Below are 12,500 nucleotides of genomic sequence, written 5' to 3'. Positions count from 1 at the left end.
AAGAATAATTTCCAACATATCAGTGTGAATCAGCCCAATATCTGCATTATCCAAGAAAAAAAAAAAAAAAGCGCTTTCTTTTTTCCAAGAGGGCAAAATAATTCTAAGGAAGCAAAACCAACACTGGATTGCTCCAAAGTATCTGTACATTTCATCTAGAGCTTTCCCTACTGAGTTAACAGCTGATGCCTGTTCAGCAGGAGCAGGAGCTGTCATTTCACAGGTTTCTTACAAAAGCAGAAAGGAAAAACCCATAGTACTTGCTTCCAGAACATTTTCAAAGACAGAGAGGAATTACATTTTCAGAGAAAAAGGCATTAGGCATCATTTGATGGATAATTACATTTCACAGGTGCTTGCTTGGGGGAAAAAAAAAAAATCATGTTGATCACAAGCTCCTTGTAAAGATATGGGGCCCAAAGGCCACAGCTGTTCCTCTGGTAGCAGTCCGAATGCAGAGATGGGCTTTGATCTTAGCTATGTGTCAATATGACATCAAATGCAGACCTCCAGAGGAACACACTATCACTAATGCACACTCCTGATTGATTCAGACAGCTTGTTTTCCTCCTTTTTTCAAAGGTGATGTCAAAATGCTCTTCCCTGCTGGACTTCCCAGTTACTCCTAGGGAGGGCAAAAGGAACCCAAGGAAAAACTGCTGTGGAAGAAATCACACTGCAAATGACTGGAACAGCAATTATGCCATTTAAAGCACAGAGGTGGCTAAAGGTGTCTACTGTCTTCCCAAAACCTGAGGAAATACTACCATTGGAATGGTTACATGTGTGTGCTGGCACCTTGAAGAATCAAGAGCCCAGACCGCTTATTGCATGGAAACAACTGCGGGTAGAGCATGTGTATGGACAACAATCCCACAGAGTTTTTATTTGGGAATGCTGCCTGAATTATGCGATCAATAAAAACATCATGCCAACAGCAAATTTAGGCCGAATGTTTACACGGGTGGCCGCTCCATGGATTAACACAGAATGGATGCTGGCCAGCACTGGTAAGTTGCCACCACATCATGCAGATGTTGCTTAAGTGAGAAGTGGAAAGAGGAGGAACACCACCTTGGTTTCCTTGATGGACATTTTTGCTTTCGCAGCTCTCTAAGCTGCATGAAATGCACTCGCTCTGTAACAAGCTGATGGTCCCAAATGCTAATTCTGATCCTTTCCTCCAAATAAATCATCAGCACTCATTAGATTTGCCACTTGCTGTGCGGCATCCGAGTGTCATGCAGACACTTTAAAAAACAAATGTAGAATGAAGAAATAAAGTGGCACCTAGGGAATTGTCTTTTGCAATAGATATACGTTATGGTCCGCTGCCTGATTCGTACCTTAAATGCTGCAGCTGATCTGTATAGCTTGGATTCTAGTAAGAGAAACATCAGCATGAAAATTAGAGGAAAGACGACAGTGTTTATTCTCCTGCCCTCCACATGTGAAATGAAAAGGGAGGAGAGAAGGAAAGAAGGGGCAGGAAGGCCATGGCCAGTGTCCTGCTGAGGCTGTCCTTCGCTGCCCTAACAGTGAAGCTGTTGACTCCAGACCAAAGGCAGGGCACTTCCAAATTAGGTGCCCAAGGCATCTGTGATCACAAGACCCATATGATTCCCACCTTCTGGGAATGCCAGGGGAGCAGTCAGTGCAATAGTTGAAATATCTAACTTAGACACTGGCAGCAGCAGCTGCCAGAAGACAACTCTACATCATGATAGGAGTAAGTTTTTCTTTCACAGTGGATGTATTTGGGCAAATGGAGGGAGCTAAGGAGTAGTAGCAAAAGCCAAATACCCCTTTCTGACAGCAATACAGTCCTACCAGAAAGAAAAGGTGTAGGTTTCTGGCTTTCCATGTCCTGCACTGTTAAAATAGAAGGAGCTTTTCTGTTGGGAAGGCAAGGAAGGCTGTGAAGAAATGGAGGGCAGACAAGCTCACAGGACATGAAACAAACTCCTCTCTCTCTAGGGCTTGCTATAGGGCTTGTGTGTCTAGGGGTTGCACTCTGCTGTGTTCCTTAACTGCACTTGAAAGTAGTCTTTGCACATGGTGTCTATAAACCTTGTCTTAGGAGGGAGGTCAGGCTATGCTGTATTGTTCTCATGGGCTTATCTGTGAATTTGTGTGCTTCAGGCTGCTCAAGACCTGGATGCAATAAGGGTTTGATGCTACCCTCCCAGCTTGTAAGTTGTCTGCTCTGTCCCTTGAGCTTGGAGTGTGATCTTGACAAAAAATACCAGCAAGAAAATACTGGGAAATGCCTCGCCCCAGCTCTTACATCTCTGCTCTCAGGGCTGCTGGGGAGTGGGACCTTCCTACCACACTTCCACATACATGGGCTGCCAGTCGGCCTTGGGCAGAATAACTGAGGAACATTTACTTCTGGCTGGAGGGGAAAGATGAACTTGGCTTTTTTTTTTTTTTTTTTAACTCTTCTCTGCACTTTGAGAGCCCATGGAGTTTGTATCAAAGGCAAATCAGGTTGGCCTGAAACACCAGGGCAGACAAACATCTTAAGAGGGGAATCTGAATCTCTCCTGATTCTGGGGGTGAATCTGGCTCTCTCCTTGTCTTGGGGAAAGGAAAGCAACCTCTAGCTATCTAAAAGCTTTGAGTCAGCGCATGGTCTCCCCACAGTCAGCAATGATGGTTAAAGAGGCCGCTGCAAAACTAGAAACTGGATCTCTAGAAGCTCAGGAATGGCTTAAACAGGGGTCTGATTTGTCCTTGCTGGATAATGATCTCCTGCCCTCAGATTGTGCTTCTGGTTGCTGTTCACAGTCTTTGTCCTTCACCAGATTTCCTACATTATGTCACTGGTGAACAGTCTTTTCTCTCTTTCTGTAGTAAAGTCTCCTTCTTCAACTTAAGTCTCTGCCAGCAGAGGGATGCTGGGTGTTACCCAAATTTGGGTAACCTTAGGATGATATTACTAAGGTTGACCCTACCCCCTTTCCTTCCCAAACCCCTGCAGGCACGCACACATCGTGCGTCTCTGGCTGGTGCCTGTCATGCTGGTCTTCTGTCAATGGTCATCTTGTGTGTCCTCAGCATAACAGACACCTTGGTGTTTCTGAGCTGAAACAGGACAAGGCCATAAGCAGTTCTCAGTGAGGATGTTTGCGGAGGTCAACAAGCCAGGTGAGGCACTCCCAGCTTCCCACATGCACATGTGAACTACTTCCATCCCCTAACAGGTCTGCAAAAAATACCCCTGAAGAGTCAGCAACAGCTCCTAGGCAGAGGAAACATCCCAAAACCTCATGGGAAGGTAGAAGGCTTCCTTGTTCTGCCACTGTAACTAATTTCTAGGCCATTTTTGTTTGTCCTGATAAACTCAGGATAGGACCTATATTTGGGTTAGGTGAGAAATACCTAGTCAGATTTTATCTGTCTAGTAAGTGCAATGCAGAAGGGAATACAAACGAGCAGAAACCATGCCTAGTGACTATTTCCCAACAGTGTTTCAAAGCTACAGGACTAGGTTTGACTTCAAGAGAAGCTTGGTTTGCTGGACTATGAAGCTGCTGGCAGCTTATCTACTGCAGAATGAGAGCAGGTGTTGACAGGAGAGACACAGGGTCCTCTGCAGCACTTCCAGAAGAGGCTCCAAGGTGGGATGAAGTGTGCAGTTTGTCTAGCAGGCTAATATGACTGGGAGCACATGTGGAGAATCTGGTCATGATCTATGAACAGTACTGGATTTGTTCTCAAGAGGGTGTCAAGAGAAAGGAGCACCATGCACAAAGGCTCTCGGAGACGGTAAGAACAATTTTAAATTATCGTTTCCCGAAGAATCCTTTTGGGTAAACTATATTCACCTACAAAAGCCTTCTTAGCAAAGAGGTCAGCAGTGATGACTGGATCTTAGCAAAGTGCTTACCAGTGTCCTGTGCCTTCCCTTGTAATGGAGCTGTTGATGCATAAAGAGATTTGTTGTGTTCTCCTTAATGCTCCAGGACTCTTGTTCTAACAGGGAGCTTCTGCTGTGAAGAAAGCTCCTTTTATCTTTTGATAACATGTTTCCAAGCACTGCAGGTCTGAGGAAAACATGAGATGGCACAAGAGTTGCTAACCAGAATGGAAAACACACTGGGATTACTGGAAGAGCCATGGAGGAGCCTATGGGCTGCTACAGTGCAAGAGGTGGTGGTATTCCAGGATGGAGGGGAGGGAGACATGTGAGTAAAGGCAGAGCAGGGGGCTGGGGACTGGAGAGGACACATGACATACCTAGGGAGAAAAAAAAAAAAAGGGATGGGGGGAAATGCTGGCAAGGATGAGATCTGCCACTTGACAGCACTTGCCAAAAAGCAAGTTATTTCTCCTTTCTAAATATCTGCCAGGGGATACCTCAGCTACCTGGAGTCAGTGGTTAACACCCCTACCTCCTTTCCTGTTGCTCCATAGAGAGGAGAAGGTGGCACAAGGCAGGAAAGAAACTTGCTGTGGGCCTTGGACCAGTAGGATTTGCCAGTTTGCTTCTGACTGCCCAGCCCAGCCCCGAGATTCAGCTCAGTCGGGCTCATGTTTGACTTCAGCAGATGCTGCCTGTGGGCTTTGAAGAGGTGCACTGGGATAATGAGGATTTGGTTTCTGTTTGCTTTCTAATTTGAGCCCCTGCTGTGAGATTTGGATATTTCTGAGGATTCTATATTAGCTTTAATGATTAAAAAATTATTTCAATGCTTAGTGAAGAAGATCCATGATCTGTCATTGAAGGTGCTTAGCAACAGGACTCATTAAGACACGTATTAATACAGAAAGATACCCTTGCCCCAGAGTCCTCTTGGAATGACTATCCACTCACCTAAACAAGATAAAGGTCTTTGCTGGTCTCCTCCAAGGCCAGAGGATAAAGCACTCAACTGTGAAACAAGATTTCTTGGTTATTTTTCTGGCTTCAACTATGCGCAAGTATTAAGATTTGGGCAAATAATTTCACCTGCTTCAGTGCCTCAGTTCCCCCACAGGTAAGATAAGCACAACAATGTATAAACACTCTGGGGAAATGACTTTTCAAGGGCCTAAGCTCATTAGGAAAAAAAGCCAAACAACCAACACTCACAGCAATTAAAGTGTCTCAGTCCCTTGACAGTAGCTTATACTAACCACACATCCTGAAGCCCAACATACAGTTAGCTAATTATAGGGGAGAAAAAAGAGCCTCCTAGCCTCTTACTACCTGATGGTAGCCAGGTAGAGATGTTAAAAACTTCTTATCTGGCTCAAAAGAATTAATTTTAGGCAAAGAATTTCTGGTTACCCTTCAAGGATAAAGAGGGCCCACCAGTTATGGGGCGGGATCTAATCTTGCTCACAAGAACACTGTTAAATACCATGTCTGAGACAACAACAGCAATACTTGGTGTTATTCTTATTCCCAGAGTCATTAATTGAGCCACTCAGGCAGCACCGTTCTCCTTATGAGAAGAAATGGAGACAGAGAGGAGGAAGCAGGCATAAAAAAAACCCATTTTGGTCCACAGTATAAGAGCAGAGGCATTCCTGGCTCCTGGACTTGCACAAGGGACACTGAACTTCATACCTGAATGCACAGGCCTTGGGTGGACCTCGGTGTGTGGTGGGGGTAAGGGAAGCGCAGATGGAAGGCAGGTGAGGGAAGAAAAATGGGTGTAGGTGATACATTAAGGCATGACTTAAAGTGATTCCCAAAGGAAAGAGATGGAACAGGAGAGATTATGTTGAAGGGGATGAGAGTGCAGGAGAAAAGAGGAGGAAAAATGAACAAAGGCTCGGAAGCAGAGGACCAAGTGGGACAGCAAGCAGAAGGCACAGTCAAAGCATCTCTCTGAAGGGACTGCCTATTTCACTTCTTTTTTTTTCTCAGATCTTGCCTTAAAATTGCAGGAATGTGGCAGCACAGCACTGGCGCTCTGATTTATTAATTCCATCCCGTCCCACCAGCCCATAAAACAAAAGCATCTGTGTTTGCTCAAGAGGAGCACATGAAGGGCCTCATTCACGTCAGAGGTGGAGAGGGAAGCTGGCAGATACAGGGAAGTCATCGGTGCCTCCTTCCTTTTCACCTTTGTGTGGATCTGGGCTGGGGGAAGGGCTGCAGGAGGGAAGGATCCAGGGAATGGGGTATCAGGAGGGAGAAAGCTAAGATCACCCTGGCAGTTCGTGTGGGATAATGTGGAGGGGAGGACCAAATGAATGCACTATGCTGGACCACCCCCAGTGAGGGAGCGACCCCAGCACAGCCGAGAGGACAACCTTGCTGCCACCCAGGCTCGCCCAGCACCGGCCTCCCAGGAGGCACTTTGTGCAGTTTTGTCCCGATGAATGACACTCCTATTGCTGTGGTCACAGCCAGGGCTTCAGGAAGGGCTTTCCCCTCTTGCAGCAAACCCAGCACTGCTGCCTGACCCAGAGCTATGGATGCAACCATAATAATAAGTTAAATCTGCCACTTACAGAAGAAATATCCCTTTACAGCTGTTTTTTAGCATACTTTCAGAATGAGGAAGGCTCAGGGTGAGATTAATATTTACTACCCTACTTTAATGACAGGGGCATGAAGGGGGAGAGGAACCAGCAACCTCTGCTCCTGCTGGGCAAGGCTCAGCTGTGCTGTTTATAGCAAGAGGTTATCAGGAGATTTTTGTCGGACACGGAGGACCTTGCTAAAACTGCCTGTCTACCCCTGTGCTTAGAGACAGTGTCTCCAGGAGCCAGGCTGCCCTGTAATGCCACGTGGGGACAGTCACCTCAAAGGAAGCAGGGTCTGCAAGCTCCTGCTGCCTGCACGGTCCTTGGCTTTTCCTCCAAGTTCTCCCACACAAGGACTGCCAAGGAGCAATCCCGCTTTGCTAGCAAAACTCCGTTCCCATGTGCCCTGTACTCCCACACACAAACCCACCATGAACTTAGAGAATGAGACAACACTGCTGCTCTAAAATCTTTTATCCAGAGCTGAGATTGTCTGACTGCTAACCCTGTTCAGCTCCAAGTAATCCCAGCACTTTGCTTGGCTAGAGGCTGACTGTACTGGGAATAAACGCCCTTGCTCTCACTGCCAAGGGGCAACATCCGAAGAATAGGACAGCACCATTTCCTTTTGTAATGCAGCACTATTCATTAAGCAGCACCACACGAAGTGGGCAGGATGCTGGCAGTCTGTTAAAATCAACAGCACAGGCAGAAGAAAGCAGCACCCTAAGCACCACTGGACCAGCTCAAATCTCATCAGAACTTAACCTGAACCTGCTCCAGCTGACAAAAAACAAACCTATGAGAGCTAAGTGTCACACAGGCTGGAAAACACATATTTTTTGCTTCTGCATGGAAATGAAAATAAGCCCCAGTGATCTTCACTTGAACATGTCTGTCTCCTTTTGTCCTTTGTCTCTTAAACAGATCAATGTTGTGAGTTTTGGAAGGTACAAGAAATCCTATGCTAGACAATTGTGAGATGTTGAAGCCTGAAGATTTAGATCTAATTCAAACGGACTTGTCCTGTCCAGTGATAAATGATCTACTATCCATCAAAACGTCTCCTCTTTTCCCAAATCCTACACTCAGCACCAGCAACATCTTGTAGCAGCGAGTTCCATATGTCACTACGCCCAGCATGGGAAAATAATTACTTTATCAAATTGCTACCTTTCACCTCTTCCCGAATGCAATCCAGTTTATCTACCAAGATGCAGAGAAGCATTCATTCTCCCTCTTCTACATTGTTGATTGCTTTGTTTTTCACCCTGATGTCCTTCTTCGTTTGTCTCCCTGAGCTAAGTAGCCCCATCTTAACAAATCTCTCTATGTGCATCAGGCATTAGTGGGATTACCTGCTCAAAGGAGGGATGAACGGCAAGCAAAACCTAGAGGTCCATGTGTGGAGCTGCAGATCCCAGCTCTGTGTTACAGCCCCAGGAAGCTGCATCTCCTGAGGAAAATTAGCTCGCATTTTATAAATTTGAGGAATGTGCAGAGTGCATTGTTTTTATGTCAGGGAGCAGCATCTCAGACAGCCCCCCACACTGTGTGGCGGAGGAAGCCATCAAGGCAGCTGATTGAACACTTGGGAACATTGGCAAAGTAGATAAATTTGAGCTCTTATGGAAAAACCTTTGGGAGCACTAATGTCACATGAGAGTGAGCTAGAAGAGACTTCAAGCTCTTAATTATGAGCCGGCACAGCTTAAAACAGCATGCAAGGATAGAGGACCCAGTTTTCGTAAATGTGCTGACCATGGGTTAGGGTGCAGTTTGGAGACATACCCCAGTCTGGAGGAATCAGTGGGGTCTGACCAGCATCTCTTTTGAAGAGGGGGCTGCAGGCAGTAATGCCTGTGCCCAAGAGGAGGGTGCTGATAACCACAGACCTCATCCATATGCTGTACTTAAAGTCTCTTATGGTACTGGTAGGTTTTCAGTCACAGTCCTGTTAGGCTGAGCTAACAGCTACATTTTAATATTTTTATTTCTAAAACTGTAAGAGGGAAGATTTAGATTACATATTAGGAGGAAGTTCTTCACTACAGGGTGGTAAGGCACTAGAGCAGGTTGCCCAGAGAAGCTGTGGAGACCTTCTCCCCAGAAGCGTTCAAGGCCAGGTTGGATGCGACTTGGAGCAACCTGGACTAGCGGGAAGTGTCTTTGCCCATGCTGGGTGGGTTGGAACTAGATGACCTTTAAGGTCCCTTCCAACCCAAACAATTCTGTGACTCTATGACTCCATGATTCTATGAGCTACTTCCCAGCAAGTGCTTCTTAGAGACGCAGGGGCCTTGCCTGGGAGACAGACTGGGGCTGTCTCAGCTCTGATGCTATCAGCTGCAGTGTCTCCCTTGTAAGGTGGGGGCAGTCATCCTGACGAACAGCTCTGTATGTGGGCAGGGAGCACTCTTAATCACGTACAGGGAGTACTTTGAGATCTCAGGATGGGAAGCAGCACAGACAAGCATAACGCTTATTATTAGACAGAAAGGCCAGGAGCAAAAAGGGCAGAGTGATTCTAGACTTCTCCAGGGCCCTGCAGATGCATGGGACCCAGCTTCCAGTCTGCCTTATTACTACCCTTTTGGGCTTCTTCTTTTATTAGGAACAATTACATACAAGGAGGAAGGGGACAGATATCATCTTTCCTGTGTACATCCTGCAGAATAATTGCAGAGCTTTCCCAAGAGCAATTTTGCATGCTCAGGAAAGGGCATCTTTGGAGCCTATCAATTATCTCATCCCTCAAAGGCATACATATGAAGGCTTGCAGCTTACATCAGAAGATCTCTTTATTGCTCCTAAATATTGGGAATAGGAAAGAAAACCGAGAGTGCTGATGAGGAGGAAGAAAAGGCCTTGGAAAGAAGCTTTGGAAGGTAGATGGGGTGGCTTATCACAGCTGGGATGGCAACATTGTCTCCTGAGGCATCTGTGGGAAGCTGGAGGTGACTGTACCTGCAGCACCAGTGCCTGAGGGAGAGGGGCAGTGGGGCCACAGCTATGAAGGTACTGAGAAGCAGGGGGATGTGCAGGGCAGTGCTGCTGGCAGGTGACTACTGTGGTGAAGAGGGCAGGAAAGCCATCCAAGAGCTCAACTGGAGTGAATCCACCCCAGGTTTCTGCCAGCAAGCTGCCTGCTTGGTACTACTTTGCTCTCGGACACTTAGGATATCTCCTGGTCTGCTGCTGAAGCAGAGGGAAGTTCCCTGCCAGAAAGCACCTCCACTGATGCTTCACAGGCAAGAAGAAAGGATGCTGGGTACACAGGAGATACAGCCTTGAGCTGTCCAATACTACCTGAAACACTCTGCAGAGAAGACCCCATTAAACTCACGAGTGCTAGTCACAAAAACATTCCCAAACCATAGAAATAACGTGAATTCAAGGGCTGTACACTGTGGAAGCATATTCTCTCTTGCAGACATTTAGCTCTGCAAAGCTCCCTAGGCAACAGTCTTTCCCAAATGACATCGTAACAAAGCCCAAAGGTGCAGGAGCCTCACTCACTAGAAATCCTTGCCATGGAAGCACAGGTCCACAGCCCAACTGCTTTACTTTCTATTCTGTGGCTGCTGAATGTCTTGCAAGTCCGGCTGAGGCCCTTTGCTGTACAGGTGGCTGCATCTCAGCTGTGCTCTGTATCAGCCAGTTGACTTGTTTTGGGTTTGCAAGGTTGCCTAAATGGTTTACCAGTTATTGCAATTATTATTACTACTATACTGGAAATGTTAAAAGAAGCCAAGAGGTTTAATTTGCTTTCATCCGATTCCTGAAACACCTGATTAACTACGTGCTAGCTACTCAGCCCATCTACCTCTGTGCATTGACTGTCTTGCGGAGTGTGGATTCAGCACAGACTGAAGTGCCCTGAAAGCCACACTGAAGTTGCTCCTGGGAGGGAGAGGAGGAATGACAGCCACCGGGCTCCTGGCCTCACGCCGGGCCAGCACAGCGTCCCAGGCATGCCCACTACCAGATAGCTTCCAGGAAATCATGGAGCAGGCTCCAAGCAAAAGCTGTCCCAGCCCCCGCATCCTGCTTCAAGGCACAGAGAAACGGGAATTGGCAGCATACACGGCTGCAAACAGATGTGACACAGGCTGTCACACGCAGCTCTGCCAGTGCCCCCCTCCTGCCCTGTAACCCTCTCTATTAACTGAGACTGATCTCCCCATGATCGCCTACCAAGGTATTTCATTTTGGAGTAACGATGGCCTCCCTTCTACAAGGATCCCGTCCTGCTGTCTCTGTGCACCCATCTCCCAACTCACTACGCGCCCCCAGCTGCCCGCCCTGTCTCAGGCTGTTTGGACATCCTGGGATACAAGTCATGAATCTCACCATCCATTTTTCCCTGTTGCACCAGATGAGATTTGAGCTCAAGCAGCGGTGGGTGATCAGACTTGCACGTGAAGCCGCTGTGCCCTGCTACACTGTCCACGTACGTGCTCTGCACAAGGAGGCCTTCCCTGGATCCAGGAAAGGCGCTGAAAGCACCTGCAGAGCCTGCATCTTTGTGCTCCCCTCACTCACTCACTCACTGAGCTGTGCAGGCTTTGAGTTGCTGGATGGGCATTTATCGCATGTCATTCTTGCTCTCCTACGGTGCTGCTGGGTGCTGCCCCACTGATCCAAACACCCCTTCCCGCAAGCATGCGCAGAAACTGCCCCTTGGCAGGTTTGCCCAAGGAGTAACTGAGGAACCAGCTGCTTACCTCCAGGTCTGCAGCACCTGGAGGTTTCTCCCTCTCATGCACTAGCTGCTGAGCCTACCCCTCTTCTCCTGTCCCCGAGCTGGATGGGCAGGTGGCAGGAGAGCCAAAAAAAAAAACAACCCAAAAAAGTATTTTCAAACTCACCTAGGAACATCCACCCTGAACTCTGCTCCATAAAACCAGCAGGCACGCGCCATGCAGCGATGAAGAGGAGCAGAGACCTTCCCCAGCCCTCCTGCTCCTGTCCCCTCTCAGTCCACCTCTCCAGAGCTCCTCACGGGGATGCCAGCTCGGGGTCGCTTCCCACCAAGGGCTGCGTGTTCCCGCGCACAAACCCCGCCGGCCCTCTGCGCTTCGGGTTTCCCTCCCCGTCTGTCACGAAGAGGCGCAGCAAAACCCCTCGGCGGGCAGCAAGGTGCTCGGGACCCGCGTCTGGGCGACCCGCTCGGAGATCCCCCCCGGCTTTAACTCGGGGGCTGCTGCAACGACGGGTGGAGAAACAACCAGGACTGGGGAGCACCTCCCCACAGCTGGAAAATTCCAGTCTGAGCGTGAGACCTTGCTCCTGGGGGAAGGTGGCCGGGCCGAGGGAGGGGGTGCCAGGAGAGGGGCTCCCCGTGAAGCGCGGAGCCGGCTTGGACGAGGAGCACGGGTGAAGTTTGGGGACCCGGCGGGGCAGGGTACCCCTCTCAGCTCCAAGCGCTGGACACTCAGAGGACCGCAAGGTCACCCCTCCATCCCCGGTGCTCCCCTCCACCCCCCCCCCAAAAAAAAAAAACAAACACCCGATGCCCGGGAGGCTCTCCCGCTTACCTAGCGAGGTGCGGCGGAGATGCCGGGGAGCCGAGCGTGGGGCGGCACCGCGCCGGGGGCTGCCGGGGGAGCATAACCCGCCGCCGGGCGGCGGTGTCCTCCTCCTCCTCCTCCTCCTCCTTCTCTTTCTCCTCCTCCTCGCCGCGCCGGGAGCGGGAGCTGGGAACTGGGACCGGCCGTCGGCGCTGCCGGGGGATGGCGGCGGCCGCCTTCAGACGGCGCCGGCGATGCGGCTACGCGCGGCGCGGAGCCGATTTAAGGCCACCCCGTGCCGGGGGGTGGGGGGAGCGCCGAGGGCCGCCCGCGGACGCCTCCTGCGCGCCACGCATCATCCCGCGGGGCCACCTTAAACGGGGAAGGGGCGAGAGCGGAGCCGGGCTGGGGGGAAGGGGCGGCCTGAAGGGCCCCCCGGGGCGGGGGCGGGGGCAGGGGGAGCGGGGCCGGCACCGCCGCAGCGCGGGCACCGCGGCGGGAGCGCCAGGCCGCCCGGGCCGG

General features: G+C 49.6%; 1 protein-coding gene across 4 annotated transcripts in view; it reads right to left on the bottom strand.

Moving 5' to 3' along the window:
• Positions 1–12,045, bottom strand: part of LOC127380077 (galactosylgalactosylxylosylprotein 3-beta-glucuronosyltransferase 1-like) — a 31,716-nt gene extending 19,671 nt beyond the window's left edge. For 2 of the 4 annotated variants that reach the window (XM_051608506.1, XM_051608510.1), the window contains exon 1: positions 11,337–11,369. The gene's annotated coding sequence lies outside the window, so the exon portion shown is untranslated. Of the gene's footprint in view, positions 1–11,336; positions 11,370–12,005 lie in introns of those variants that run through there. The other 2 variants (XM_051608508.1, XM_051608507.1) reach the window with 2 other exon arrangements.
• Positions 12,046–12,500: the final 455 nt, after the last annotated feature.

This window comes from Apus apus, chromosome 1, assembly GCF_020740795.1.
Source record: "Apus apus isolate bApuApu2 chromosome 1, bApuApu2.pri.cur, whole genome shotgun sequence".
Classification (NCBI taxonomy): Eukaryota; Metazoa; Chordata; class Aves; order Apodiformes; family Apodidae; genus Apus; species Apus apus.
Note: the sequence above shows the minus strand (reverse complement) of the source record. Positions and strands in the feature narration are given on the sequence as shown.